This window comes from Pezoporus occidentalis, unplaced genomic scaffold (assembly GCF_034315485.1).
Source record: "Pezoporus occidentalis ecotype Australia unplaced genomic scaffold, CSIRO_AGI_Poc_V1 ctg133, whole genome shotgun sequence".
In the NCBI taxonomy this organism is placed as follows: domain Eukaryota; kingdom Metazoa; phylum Chordata; class Aves; order Psittaciformes; family Psittacidae; genus Pezoporus; species Pezoporus occidentalis.
In genome coordinates this window covers 1677867-1692468 of record NW_026913136.1, presented here as the reverse complement: position 1 = coordinate 1692468, position 14602 = coordinate 1677867, and the positions used below count along the sequence as shown (strand labels likewise).

The following is a 14602-nucleotide window of genomic DNA, read 5'->3' as shown; positions in this document are numbered from 1 at the left end:
AAACAACCCAACTCTGCAATGAAAGCAAGATATAACAGGAGAAAAACCAGTGAGGGTGTATTCCTGATGGATTATAACCTCTGGACAATTTTTTTTCAGTCAGCACTAATTTTGCCAATTAAGATGAAGCAACACATTTTCTTAACAGGAACCAGTATCAAAATATTGTTTCTTACCACAAGCTGAGTTAGTTCCATAGTTCACAAACAGTATTTCAGAGATTACTGTAACAAAAGTAGTAACCCCTTTAGCGTTAAAACACATGGGAGTGCATTGATGCATACATGTAGTTGTATGCAGAAGCCAAGATTGATTAGAAGGTTATTCTCTTGTCAAATACCCCTTCCTGCACACACACAGGGTCCTTTGCCACTATCCAGCCCTACAAGAAGTCTCAGGTTTTACCTTTGGTCTCTGGCAGCGATATTAGCTCTCATTCCCAGTGCCTGTGTGCCCACACCCAGTGAGGAAAAGTTTAGCAAGCTGCAGAGCAGCCCACCTAGTCAAGTAAATGCAACATTTAAACTTACTAAAAAACGGAGAGTCAATGTCCTGGAAATACGTTCTGGGGCCTCAGGCTCCAGCCAAAGGGCGTAAGTAACTGAACCAAGCACACCAAGGTACGCTTTTTAGGGAAGACATAAAAGACAGCAGCCTTTCCAAGATATGTCTTGGCATGCACAGAGGCAGTAGTATGGCACAGAGTACTTGCATACTGCAGAGATTACATTAAGTAAAGCTTAAAGTACTGGGCTGTTACAGTTAGGAATTGCTGCTTTCTACTTCAATAAGCTCCTTCATCTAAATCCTGTTGGTTAGACCTCTCAAGAACTTTATTAGGAAGATAAGAACACAGGCGTTATTTATTTCACAAATATGTTGATGCAGTATTTTTAATGCAGTACTTAGACTTTCACTTTCATTAGACACTTTTAGAACACCACAGTGGTTTCAAACTCCTAGTGTTTCCACATTTAAAAGCATTAGCCATCTTGAAGTCAGCCACATTTCCCTTCACTCACCATACCAGCACATGGCAGATACTGTAGTGATGAAAATAAATCCAGAACTACCAGAGACAGTACCCTACAGACTAGAAGAATGGTAATCAGGCAGATACTGTAGTGATGAAAATAAATCCAGAACTACCAGAGACAGTACCCTACAGACTAGAAGAATGGTAATCAGGCAGATACTGTAGTGATGAAAATAAATCCAGAACTACCAGAGACAGTACCCTACAGACTAGAAGAATGGTAATCAGGCAGATACTGTAGTGATGAAAATAAATCCAGAACTACCAGAGACAGTACCCTACAGACTATAAGAGTGGTAATCAGGCAGTTACTAGACACTTCAGCATAAACAGGATCTTGAACAATATCCACAAGAAAGCTTCCACTACTTAGGGAAGTCTCACCTTATCTCAAAGCCAGGGAAGGAAAACAATGAACTGTGGACAACATATGGTGGTTTACCTTAGTTACCATGTAACTTGCTTCTGTGCACCTAAGACAGGTTGTATGAGTAACCCTTGGTAAAAACATAATGCACTTAATGCACCTGGCTTTCAGTCAGCCTCTAGTGTTTTTACCAGTGTCTCTCCACCGACATTATTTGCATACTAGTTTTCTACAGGTAGCATGTCTAACTTACGGATTATGTATGGATTGTGTATCGCCTTATCAGCTTCTAAGGGAGAACCCTAAAAGATGTCACTCATAAAGACTAGTTAATTTTTTTATCTCTAGAAACAGGCACAACCCCCAACACTTGAATACCGTATCTTTCCTGTTCCAGGTGGAGTCAAACTGGTCTTAGGCTGACACTATTTAAACTGGAGGTATCCACAGCCACTGCACAACTTTTCACAACGGTATAATACAGTAAACCAGGGAATACTTCAGGTTTGAAGTGACCTCAGGAGGTAACCTGACCCAGCCAGTCCTGAAAGTGCAGCCAGGTCAAGGTCAGAGCAGGTTGCTTGCACTGCATTATACATGTGCCTTAACAGAGAGCACCCAATAAATGCCGACAGACCTTCAAGCAAAACATCAACACATTGAGTTAGTCTCAAGAGGATGGCTGATACATCAGGAAATTGGTAAGCCCTGAAGAGTGAAGAACAGCAGTAAACAAACAAACAAAAACCAAACTCACACCAAACCAAACAACCAAACAAAAGCCCTAACAACAGAAAACCAGAGCATTTATTAACTCTTAGGAAGTTTAAAAGTCACCCCAATTTCTGTGATTCTAGACAACAAAGCCGAGGACCTACCTGATATTTCAGTACATTTGGAAGCCCAGGTAGGCCTTCTGTCACCTAAACCCCTTCTCTTGGTGGTGTTACAGACCAGCATTATTTTCTCAACATGCATATCCCACAACACTCTCTGACCATTTCACTTCATTTCATTCTCTTTTCCCCAACTTTGGAGGGAAGAAAAAAAAAAGTTTCGTTTGTTTTTTGGTTTGGTTTGGATTTTTTAATCTTCTCCTCTGCTCTTTTCTCCAGCCAAGAGCACTCCCTAACAGGTACTCAAGTGGCCCCACCTATAACCCACAGGCCAAAATGATTAACCCTTTTCCTGTCCTACTGCAAATGATACATTTATTTATCTTGGTATACTATGTCTTACCCTTTGTGGTTTTCTTCCCTTCTCTCTTCTCCTTTAAAGCTAAGCAGTTTCCTGCTATTTCAGCAAGATATTCTATGTACTTCTCCCAGTCTTATCTCTGAGCTTCTTCCTGTTTATCATTGCATTTCATCTTATTTCTTTTCACTGGAAGTATTTCAATGTTGCTTCTCCCAGCCTCTTGTCGAACTGCATGTTTCAGAGAATTATAGAATAATAAGTAAATAGGTCAGAAATTACCTCTGCAATTGTTATCATCCAACCTCCATTATTTTTTAATATAAAAAGCCACACTAAATAAGGGTATTTGTTTAGAAGACAGAATACATTAACGTGTCATCACTCCCCCTGATACTAGCAGGATGCTTGATGTTTGAATGGGATATTGTGAATGACTGATCACCTCTTCTTGCAGAATGTCTCGTTAAATAAACTCTTAGGGATGTTGGTGCATTGCTGCCATTTAATAGGCTTAATTGTTAATTGACTTATTTTTTCCCTTTGAAACCTTTGGTCCTATTAACAGTCTGAACTATCTTTTGTCATGGGTACTTTTATTAGCTTCAGGAAATTGAGCCATTTACCTGTAAACCCTCTAGTAAGTAGAGCCAATGGCACATTTGAAATTACACTATTTATGTAGCTGAGTAATTTCCACGTGTTTTTTCTGCACATACTGGTATTTCTGGTACTATTTGTACCAGAAAAGGCAAAAGAACTTTACTTTACAGATATTTTCTTTGCCTTACTAACAAAAGTTTTCAAAGCTATGTTTGCCAGAAAATGTGTTACATCTTTTGTCTATTCATTCTGTTATTCTTCCATTGCTCTGAAAACAACATGTTCTGGACTGAACCATCTGAACAGATGGTTGTTATGCGTTAAAGTCATCAGGGGATGAAAACGCCTGAATGAATCCCCTCCCTCCTCCCTCCTCTCCCCCCAAAAAAGTCCACCAAACCCAACCCAAAATGTCATGCATACATAATAATGTTCTTGCTCCCACAAGGAAACAGGAGTTGAATCTCAGAGAGGATCCTATGAGTTAATGATAGGACAGCAATTCATAATTGTTACAGGCCTCCCTTTCACACTGTAGGAAAATACATATTTATTTACTTACTTGCATTTTAACTCCTCTTAAATGATAAAACATCCATATTAAAGGTACTTTTTTTCTAAAAAAATACAGACCTGTAAAATAGACGTGTGCTTTCTTCCTCTTGCCACATAGGCTGCCATGTTCAGAAGCTCTGACTTGAATGGCAGATCTGGGTCCCTCTCTTCAGGGAAGAGATTTTGCTGCAGATTGGGTAGGGACTGTCTATATGCTTTGTAGCTAAATGTGTACATTTAGCTGAGAAATGGCTGAGATGATACCTCATTTGGAGATATGAACCTTGTTCAGTATATCATGGCATTTGGCCACTTTATTAGTAAGAGCTTTTGAAACTTGAATATAACTCTTCTGGCTTCAAAACTCTATATTAGCCAATGGAGAGAATAATATATGTTAAGAATAATGTGAGATGTTGTACTCTCCTTGTAATATTTTATTAGAGTGAACATTATTCATTACTAAGTGCAAGTACTATAAGTTTCAAATACTGTTTCAAGAGTTTACTTTGCACTTTATATTGATTTAATTAGTTCATTCAAGCCACCTGTTATTTAGGAAGTCCTAAAAATGCAAGACTTAAATAATCAATTTCTTTAAAATGCTTTTATTTATTTTATCAGTTAAAATTTAATAAATAGATTTAGATCGTAGACAATTACAGATAAACCCAAGCTTGCCATGTACACACTTTACACTGGTTGTAGCTGATCTAATTCTTAATCAAAACCCCAGCAGGCATGATGGAATGATGCTGGGCCCAAGCTAATATGGTTCCATGCCAGATTGGTGTACAGCAGTTTTCAAATGTTCCTTCATTAGAATTAAACATACGCACTCCATATCAAAATCATAACATACTGCTTTGTGGCAGCTCACTTGGCCAGTGATTTGGTAGACTATCTGAAAGAACTGAGAAACAAAGATTAACTACTTCCAAAAGCGATCAGAAGATGAGTAGGTTTGTGGAGGACTATGCAGAAAAAGCATCTGATGAATTTACAGTGTTTTTGTAGCTAATTTTTGGCTTCCTAGGGAAATGAGCTACTACGTTTTGCAGCAAGCTCTCCTACAGCTATGCTTTGTGAAAATATTTGCTTTAGCCTTATGCTGACTGCAAGGTCACAGGCAGGTCCTGATGGGGAAATCAGTGTTTTAAGGGTTTGTATCCAGTCATAAAACCAGTAAGAATTCTCCTGGACGGATGGAATTCAGATGGGTGTTTCTGTTTGCAATGTAGATAAATTCTCTGAAGTAATTCTGGCTTAATTAATATCCTCAGTACTGTGTGGCACAACTCCAAGACGTGACAAAATATCAGATAAAGGGTAGATATTTCCCAAGTAATAATTTCCTTTACTGGCCACATATAACCAAATGAAAACTTCTGTTCATGCACAGGCAAAATAACCAAACATTCTGAAGGGCATGTGGTTAGGGATTGCTAGACTGTATGTAAGCTATGAAGAAAATGTTTTCTGAATGCTCTGAGTCTGACTTACAGAAAGATTGTCCTGGTTTTGGCTGGGACAGAGTTAATTTTCTCCCTAGTAGCTGGTGCAGTGCTATTGGCTTCAGTCTGAGCACAATGCTGTTAACATACTGATGTGTTAATTGTTGGCAGTAACACTTATCCTGATCAAATACTTTTCAGTATCATGCTTTGCCAGTGAGGAGGGGCACAAGAAACTGGGAGGAAGCAGAGACAGGACACCTGACCCAAACTAGCCAAAGAGGTATTCCATACCACAGCACATTATGCCCAGTATACAAACTGGGGGGAGTCACCTGGAAGGCCCAGATTGCTGCTTGGGTTGGGCTGGGTATCAGTCAGCAGGTAGTGAGCAATTGTATTGTCCATCACTTGAGTTTATTGGTTGTTTTTTTTCCCCCATTTTAGTTTTATATTATCTCCATGTTATTTTTCTTCTTATTATTAGTGGTAGTAGTAGTATACCGTACTTTATTACAGTTATTAAACTGTTCTTATCTCAACTCATGGGGTTTACATTCTTTCAATTCTCCTCTCCATCCTAGTCTGGGAGTGAGTGAGTGGCTGCATGGTACTGAGTTACCTGATGGGTTTAAACCATGACATCATACAAGGAGAAGCTTTCATCTGTAAAACAGATGGGCTGGGGCACAAGTATTTTGAGAAAAAAAAAATATGACTATGTCCTTGTCCAAGTCATACCAGGATATGAAATCCTTTGGGGGACAAGGAATTTTGGTATTCCTATCAGTTATGCACCAAACAGGTCCTTTAAAAGAAATTTAGGGCTCATATTGTTAAAAGTTTCAGCTCAGAATTTTCACAATATTTACAGTTTCCATACAAACAAAACTATTCTCGTTGAACAAGGAAATTTCTAAGAGTACAGAAAGAGTATGGATCCATTTGTTTTTCTGTGATGCAGCAGAATGTAACTAGTCAATATACAAGGTAATATTTTGCCTATTTCTAGATTCTATAGCAATTAGCTAAAAATGCTTTAAAATTATTTTTTACTAAATAACATAATAATCATTATTAAGAAGAAACAGTTTCACTTTTTATTTCACTTTTGCTCTCAGAAGTTTTAAGAAGGTCACATTTAGAATATTTTCTGGTCTTGTATGAACTCTTCTGGTCTCATTTCCCACTTTTAAAAGTCCTGATTTTACTTTTGGATTTTAGAAAATCAGTACATCTTCAGTGTGCTCACTCACAAAACACTTCAGTATTATGCGACTAAACCAGGTTGGACCTTTTCAGCTCCAACATGTTAAGAACCAAATGTGGGTGCGTGAAGAAAACACCGTAAGACGTGAATGCACAGTGAGTGGGCTACTAGGACTAGCCATCCAAATATTCCCCCTTGTGAAAACTGCAAGGTAATTTTCTCGTGAAGGCCAGTATGCCAAGCAACTTCTCACACTCCGTTACATAAATTACTGTAAACAAAAATGTTGCAAATTGTCACAGATTCCTTTACCATGATCTGCTTATATGAGTGTGTCTGATGTGTCCTATCTATCCTGTCTATATCTACCTATCTACCTACCTACCTATCGATCCTTTGTATCTGACCCAAATTTATTGTGTATTTGCTTTATTTAACCAAGCACTTCAGGTAATTTCTAAGCATTCCTCATACTTCATAAGGCTCATAAAGCTTTATTCTCAATACACTTTAGGGGCAAGACTTCAGCAGAGCAGTTACATTGTATGTTTCAGTTTAAGGAAGTCACACAGGAAGTCTGTGGCAAAGCAGGCAACAGACTTCTAAGTGCTATCCATATCCTTGATCTTGGGAATCATATCAGACAATGCCTTGAGGTCATGAAAAAGGGCTGACAGCAATCAGTGCGGCGCTGCACAAGCTAGCACACACAGCATGCATTTCCAAACATTTCTCAGGAAAGCTGTGTTTTATTCAGGCTCCTCAACAGCAAATGCCATGGCTTCTTCCATGGCAGCAGCAGTTCACACTCTTGCCCTTCAGGCAGAGGGGTGGCTGTGCAGTGACTAGAACTGCAAGACAATCCCGGGATTGCTTCAGAACCTGCAAGCTGCCTTAAATGCTATGATGCAAGAATATGCTAGGATTTCTTCATCTTTGCAACAGCCATGTTAAGGCAGCTTATCTTTGCTAGATGCAGACACTATGTATTTTATGCAGGCACTATGTATTTTATGAAGATGCGCAAATGAGGATTTCGTTGTACTGGAGATCATAAAGTGGTAAGAACAGCTGCGCCTTATGTATTCCACAAATATCTTCCTGTTTGTTACCTGAAATGTGAGGGTGTTCTTTAATATCACCTTGTAAAAAATATCAGGTCCTAATCAGATCTGAATTACATTCTTTGCCAGTGATATTTATGGTAAACCTTGGGTTTCATGTCTTTTTGCATAATCACACTCACAAATATATACGTAGTCCTGTAGAAACCTAAATGGGTTGCAAAATAAATGTGGCTACTCCTGTCTCCAGTGCTGGTCAGAAAGACAGCCTGCTGACAGTAGTCTGAAGTCAGCTAACATGGAGAAATAGTGAGTTCCCAAATGCATAACTAAGGTGCCTTCAAAACCTCACATACTTTGGAGAAATTAATAGGTTTGGCTTTTTCTCATATGCACTCACTGCTAGAGGACCAGGAAGGGTTTGAGCTAACAAATGCTCCCTTGCTAGTGACAACAATGACCTGATAATATTTTCAGTTACCAATAATGCAAAGGCAACTTTGTGAAGCACTAGCTCAGAGAACCGCTTATGCCTGAATTTAAAAAAAAAAAAAAAAAAAAAAATCTATGCAGTCTCTTACACCTAGATGGAGACACCCTGAGACTGCAATAGATGAACTGTGAAAGAGAAAACAAGAAGAGCTTTGGGGGTTTGATACTGTTTGCAGACTAATGTATGTGGGTGATCTCTTACTGTAAACACAGATGGCTGTGATCCAGCACAGGTCAGGCTGAGAAGCCAAGCATGTATCTGTGGGCTTCCTATTTCCCACTGAAACAATGATTACTTGGCAGAATGGCATGAATTTGTAGTCCTTAAAATAAAATCTTTTGGATTAGGCAGTTTGAATTAAGATACATTTTAGATGCATCAAGCTGAAGCTTAAGAATGTCATGTCTGATCATGTCTTCTTTACTAAGTGCAAATAAAGGCTGCAATTCTAGGTTTCAAAATGTTCTTAGAACAACAGAATAAGAAATTCAATGTCACAGTACCTGTGATCATGAGATTTTCTGCCTGCTTGAGCCAGTGTGTGAGGTAACCAAGCATGGAAAATAGGATAGAGCACTGGGATGCAGCCACCTGCAAAGACATAGATGGATAGAAAGGACAAGACGAAAGTTAGAAAAATAGTCCAGAGCTTGAATAACTAGTTTTGCTGTCTGCTGTAGTACATATTGACTAGATTACCCTGTGCTGGCTACCTAGTCTTTCCATGCCACAGTCCCATAAGATGGCATAACAAGACTAGCTTGCATCAGCAGGCTGTCATTATGATTGATGCTCTCATAGGTATTTGCATGACCCTGTGAGACTACATAATTACCTAGAATATGTATACACTACCTGCCTGTAATAGGCCTGTGTACAGATAGCCCAACCTACAATGGGTTTATCTCCAGATTAGTCCTGGTTTATAACTATGTATTCCTCTGTCCTGGGTTCATCAGTAGCAGTCATTTTTCTCCTTAGTAGCTGGTGCAGTGCTGTGTTTTCGACTTTCAGCCTGCGAACAGCACTCAACACCAATGATTTTAGTTGCTGCTCAGTAATGTTCACACTGACCAAGGACTTTCTGAGTCTCATGCTCTGCCAAGGAGGAGGGGAAGCCAGGAGGACCCGAACTAGCCAAAGAGGTATTCCATACTACAGCACATCATGCCCAGTATATAAACTGGGGGCAGTTACCCAGAAGGGCTAGATCACTGCTAGGGTTGGGCTGGGTATTGGTCCACAGGTGGTGAGCAGTTTTATTCTCTTCCCTTGTTATTTCCCTTATCATTATTATTATTGGTGGCAGCAGTAGTGGTTTGTGTTATACCTTAGTTACTGGGCTGTTCTTATCTCAACCCATGGGGTTACATTCTTCTGATTCTCATCCCCATCCCTCCAGGAGCAGGGGGAGGTGAGCGAACGGCTGCGTGGTTTTCTGGGTTGCCAGCTGGGCTTAAACCATGACATCCTCTCACTGGGAGCTATGCGATGGGAGTTGAGAACCACAGTGACTGTCTTTTACCCCCAGTCTCTCCCTGGGTCAGTCAAACCACAGCAGTGGCATTAGTAGCTAATGGTAACCAAAAGGAGTCTTGTCTCCTAGGGAGCGGTAGTATTTAAACCTCCGTCACCATAACATAAACCCCCAGGACAGTTGAGGTGGTACCAATTAATTTACTTTGTAAAAGTCACCTCATGCACTGGCAACACAAAATAGAGCCATCACCTGAGGTTTCTGCAGTGCAAAGCTGTTCTTTTCCATAATCACAGAATCACAGAATAGTTAGGGTTGGAAAGGACCTTAAGATCATCTAGTTCCAAGCTCCCTGCCAGGGGCAGGGACACCTCACACTAAACCATGCCACCCAAGGCTCTGTCCAACCTGGCCTTGAACACCGCCAGGGATGGAGCATTCACAACTTCCTTGGGCAACCCATTCCGGTGCCTCACCACCCTTACAGTAAAGAATTTCCTCCTTATATCCAACCTAAACTTCCCCTGTTTAAGTTTTAACCTGTTACCCCTTGTACTATCACTACAGTCCCTAATGAAGAATCCCTCCACAGCATCCTTACTGGCCCCCTTCAGATACTGGAAGGCTGCTAAACACAGGAGAGTACAGGGATGCAGCTGACCAGATGGTGGTGGTTGAGTTGTTCCTTCTGCTTGTATTGCTGGATTGGTCCACAGTTCAGGAGAGGATGTGGAGAACATCATCAGTTTAGAAGTCCTATGTGACACAGAGCCAGGTTCTGTACAGAGAGCATGATGCCACTGGGAATGTGGAGAGCAGACATCCTGGGAGCTACAGAGGAGACAGCACACATGCAGTCAGGGAGAACAGTATTTTGAGGACCAAATCACAGTCTTTGTCTAAAGGCACAAACCATCTGCAACCATGCTCCTTTTCATACTGTTCTGCTTAATCAGAATGCCAGTTATATCACAGAATCATAGAATCACAGAGTAGTTTGGGTTGGACCAAAAGATCATCTAATTCCAACCCCCCTGCCATAGGCAGGGACACCTCCAACTTTGAGCAACCACCAGGCCGCTCAAAGTCCAATCCAACCTGGCCCCAAACAGTTACAGGGATGGAGCATCCACAACTTCTCTGGGCAACCTGTGCCAGTGCCTTACCACCCTCATGGTAAAGAATTTCTTCCTTATGTCTAATCTAAATCTTCCTTCTTTCAGTTTAAAGCCATTCCCCTTTGACTTACCACAACATGTCCTTGAAAAAAGTCCCTCTCCAGATTTCTTGTAGGCCTCTTTAGGCATGCAGTAATTCCCAAAGAATTCAGAACAGCTGAAACTACCCATTTAACAGAATGCAGATTCCCTAGTGCAACAACAATAGATATTTCTTAAATTGTATTAGTTGCAGAAAATCTCATGAGTTTAAGCATAAGTTTGCAAAATGCCATTTGTATGGAACTGAAACAACTTTTCAACCTAGCATTTAAATGTTCAAAATTTTCTCACACCTACAAAGCGTACCTTCATGATCAGTGAAAAGATGGGCACAGAGGATGCTCTCCCTGAATGCTTTACTATGCTCTTGAGGCCTTACAGTGATCTAAACCTGCAGTGCCCCTCCTCATGCATTCCTCCTCTCTCTGTTTGATGCTAGTGCTGATCTGGTCACACAGTAAGATCAACTGTTTGTTCCAGATGAAAAGAATGCAACTGCAACAGCAAGAATGCAACAAGAATACCCATAAGAAAAAAAAACATTGTTTCCAAGTGGTTTACATGAACTGCCATTTCAGGTTAGCTTGTCTTTCAGTAGCGGAAACTCAATGTGTAAGATTTAGATGAGTGCTCAAACCCTGTAAAGAGAGGACTACAGAGGTGAGGGTTAAGCAGTCTTTTCCAAAAAGTTTTGAGAGATCTCTTTACATTGTTCTGTACTTAGCTGTGAGTTTACTATATCTGTGTTATCAGTTAATGAATGCTCTGTGTACTTAAAATCTTGTCAGCTTTTTCCAGCTGTGCCATGTGGTCTCACAAAACATCTGACTTCATTCAACAGATCTCATGCAGTATAGCTTCCACAGTGCAAATGAATTATAACAGCTTCCCGTTTTCCTCTGACCTAGTATAAATCTCTTCTACCAGAAAGATGATTTTGTCTTTCACCCAACATCCTCTATTTTAATGAGCTTTAGGCAACACTTCCCCCTCTGCCTCCTAGAGTATTTTAAAGTTGAAATATTACACGCACGTAAAGTAAGTCTAAAAATCCATGAAGCTTAGGCAGTCCAGATTTCAGCTACTGAATACTAGCTTTTTCCTTACCAAGAGTTATTGTTAGAAGATAAAAATTAAAAATTTACCCATGTGAAAAACTGCCAGGCTGTCCCCATTTTAGAATGTCTAAATCTAGACCGCATTAGCAATCGGTGAATAATCATTAGTAATTATCATCACTGGTATTTGACAGATCTGTGTAGAGGAATAGCTTCCAATTTCTGATGGTAGCGCACCTCCCTGAATTATGCCCACACAATAAGAAATAGGCATGATTATTCTCAGTCTTGTCACTAACAGCTAGTCTTTATTTAGTAGATGGGAAATTATTCTGTTGGCCATGGAATGGGAAGCCTAAATTGAAGGAGGTTACCATATATTTTATTCTAAACATACCAAGGTTTGCTTTTATACTATTCTGGAGATCCAAGCTGAGGTCAGATGCTCTCAGCATTTGACTGGCATCATTTGGCTGAAGACTCAGATGCTCTTTGGCTGAGACCTCAGCATCTGACTCTTCAGCCAAAGGGAGCAGATGGATCAGATGAGACATCTTGCAGAAGCAATTACTACAATTCCTTGTCCTGCAAATATCACAGACATGTCATGTTTTCTACCTGGGAATTTCACCAGTGGAGTTTCAAGTCCAAAGTGACATCCTGAAGCACCCCTTTCCAACTTGTAACAAGCAAAACATGAAAAGCAAACATGATCAGGCATATGCCTGAACCTAGGAATGGTATTTATGACGAATTTCCAATGAAGCTGCAAGTGAAAACAGCATCCATGATGTGCATTTTTGTACTTATTGGAGTGTTTCACTATACAAACCAGCTCTGAAATGAGAATGCTGCTGGGAAATTGCTGCTGGAGTAAAAGTTTTGTACAACTGCAGCAGCTTCAGTTCAACAAAATGTTATTTACTGCTGTGCTTGCTCGTGATTGAAAATAACCTGCAACATACTTCACAACTATAGATGGTATCTGCTCTGTGATACTACTACTGCTTTATGTCTGACTTTGTTCCTTGTTCCAGTAATATACTCAAATTCAGCTCTAAACATCAGAATTACTTGGGTCAGCAACATTTAGCGTACAGAACAGACCTCTTGTTTGGTCTGGTTTGGATTGTATGCATCCCTGTCATCATCCTTCTCTTAAGCTTGTCTTTGTCTTCAGTTTCAGCTGTTTTAATGGCAAGAAAGAACCACCATCAGAGGTAGTTTGAAACCCTTCAAGGAAATAATTCTGACTTCTCAACATTCATGAGATGAACACTCAGGTTATGTAAAAGGAATATTCACCCATGAAGTAGTTCAGAAATTGCCAACCACTGGATTTGGTTTTTTATTATTTTTTTTAATTGTTTCTGGTGTTGTGGGTCTTTTTTTTTTTGTTTGTTTGTTTGGTTTGTTCGGTTTTTGGTGTTTTTTTTTTTGTTTGTTTTGTTACACAGATTTCAAATTGCCTGCTAATTTTTTATGTGATCTGTTTAGACATAAAGACCTGTGCAGAGCCTTTATGAATGTATTTATGTGTGTTAATATTTTACTTTATTGTAAAAGTAATGTAATCTACTTTTTGTCCCACTTATAGCTACATTCTAGGAATGGATCATTCCTGTTCAGATGTAATAGTGAAAGATACTAGTGGCTGCCTTAGAGAGTCTTTCATGCAAAGGCTGCCACACCCCCAGACCACTCTTCCTTGGCATGGGAATTCTGGAAGCAGTGACAAGCAGGGCATTGCTTGGCCTCCCCATTCTTTCCCACTCTTTGTGGACACCAGGCTGCCTGTAACCAATGCAACCCTGTCTGACATCATACTATAAACACTGTAGTTTATAATATGATCTCAGTATAATAGTGTATCAGAACCATTTAGTATGTAAGACTGGGGGAGTACTTTCAGCTGGGTTTGATCAGTGCTTTGGGTGCCACCGTCCAGAGGACTGCTGCAACCTCACAACAGAGACCTGCAGTAGATGGCATAGCAAAATAAAACCTGACAGCTCTTGAAACCCCATCTCCTAAAATGACAGCCCTGAAACTTTTCTGTATCTCTGTAATTGCTGTGCTGAGACAGTGCTTAGAAACCACTGAAAAGGTTCCTTGTCTACCAAAGTACAAGGGTACCACAGAGCTCATGCCTGAGGTAATGAACAAGGACAGAATCTAAAACATCAAACCAAAGTAATTCTTTACACTGACTTTCCAAAGTTTTTTCAAGCTACCTACAAACATCAATTTTGCTAGTGTCATGACACTCCTGCTGGAGTGCAAGTGATTATCATGGTGAATTTTCTTGTTTGAAGTGGAAGCCCATGGTACTTTAAAAGATTTTTCTAAATTTAGAGATGTGAGCCAGGGTTGACAACACCATAAAATCTTGATTTATAATTACACCACAAAACTGCCCTTTCGTAAGCATTACCATGTCATTATATTAAGACTATGTGTGCAGGAGCAAGCACTATACACCACTGCCATGAATGTGATAAGCTTGACAAATATTCATGTATTTCTGAGGCTGTGTGAATCAACAAAGGAATGTTTCTTGTGATGAAAGACTAGCCTGGAACTAAGGGGTTTAATTAATGTCTAATGCCTTAGACTTCCTGGACCATTTAGGACCAGCTTCTAAGAAAGGTTATGTACCCAGAGTGTTTACTGACCTTCATTTGAGTTGTGCACTGTGAACTCTGAAAATGAGCCCCCTAAGCTTGCAGGATACCATAGTACTACCAAATGGAGGCTACCTGAGCTCTTCAGTAGCATGTTAGTTACAATTTCTTTTTATTCCTCTTGCACATAGGGTGCTTTTATTAGCTTGTTTTCCAGTCTCTTTTGCATTATCTACACTGCTCCCAT

General features: G+C 40.0%; 1 long non-coding RNA gene across 1 annotated transcript; it reads right to left on the bottom strand.

Annotated features, from left to right (window-relative positions):
• Positions 1-4347: 4347 nt before the first annotated feature.
• Positions 4348-10965, bottom strand: LOC134158756 (uncharacterized). The gene is made up of 3 exons (XR_009962894.1): positions 10115-10965; positions 8480-8567; positions 4348-7531 (listed from the first exon to the last, which is right to left on the bottom strand). It is a non-coding gene; the product is annotated as an uncharacterized LOC134158756 (long non-coding RNA).
• Between the last annotated feature and the right edge of the window lie 3637 nt (positions 10966-14602).